Source organism: Penaeus monodon, chromosome 29 (assembly GCF_015228065.2).
Source record: "Penaeus monodon isolate SGIC_2016 chromosome 29, NSTDA_Pmon_1, whole genome shotgun sequence".
In the NCBI taxonomy this organism is placed as follows: domain Eukaryota; kingdom Metazoa; phylum Arthropoda; class Malacostraca; order Decapoda; family Penaeidae; genus Penaeus; species Penaeus monodon.
Window position 1 is genome coordinate 29,993,460 of NC_051414.1, and position 488 is coordinate 29,993,947.

General features: G+C 34.0%; 1 protein-coding gene across 1 annotated transcript in view; it reads left to right on the plus strand.

Moving 5' to 3' along the window:
* The window catches only part of LOC119592135, an 11,208-nt gene that overhangs the window by 7,218 nt on the left and 3,502 nt on the right, over positions 1–488 (plus strand). The gene's annotated exons all lie outside the window — the stretch shown is intronic.

The window sequence follows — 488 nt, forward strand, 5'->3', positions numbered from 1 at the left end:
ATACCTTCTACCTCTCTCCCTCTTCTTGCAATATGCTTTTAATTCTTTTGTTTCTTTTTTTCTTCCTCGTTATCCCAAGATCCGTAATTACTGCCTCTCTGCTTATTACTGTTCCTGTTATTATAGGCACCTTAGAATTTTCCTTTATTTTCCTCCTCAATTTGCCATTTCCATATAGGCATTCCTTACAGCCTTTTATCTTCCATGTTAATTCCATCCTCGATCTTTAACTCCTTGATATATCACTTTTTGTCATTAAGTTTTATTTTCCTATTTTTCTTTCAGTTTCCAAGTTGTCATTAAGTTGTCATTATTTTCCTATTTTTCTTTCAGTTGCCTTAAGATATTATTTTTCTTAACTACCGGCGGCGTAGACACACTTCAGGCGCCAAAATCTTGCAAGCTGATCATACTCTGAATGCAATATGAGTACCTTTTAGTGGTGAGAATAAGGATTAATTGTAATCATCAGTGTCTGTACATTATAT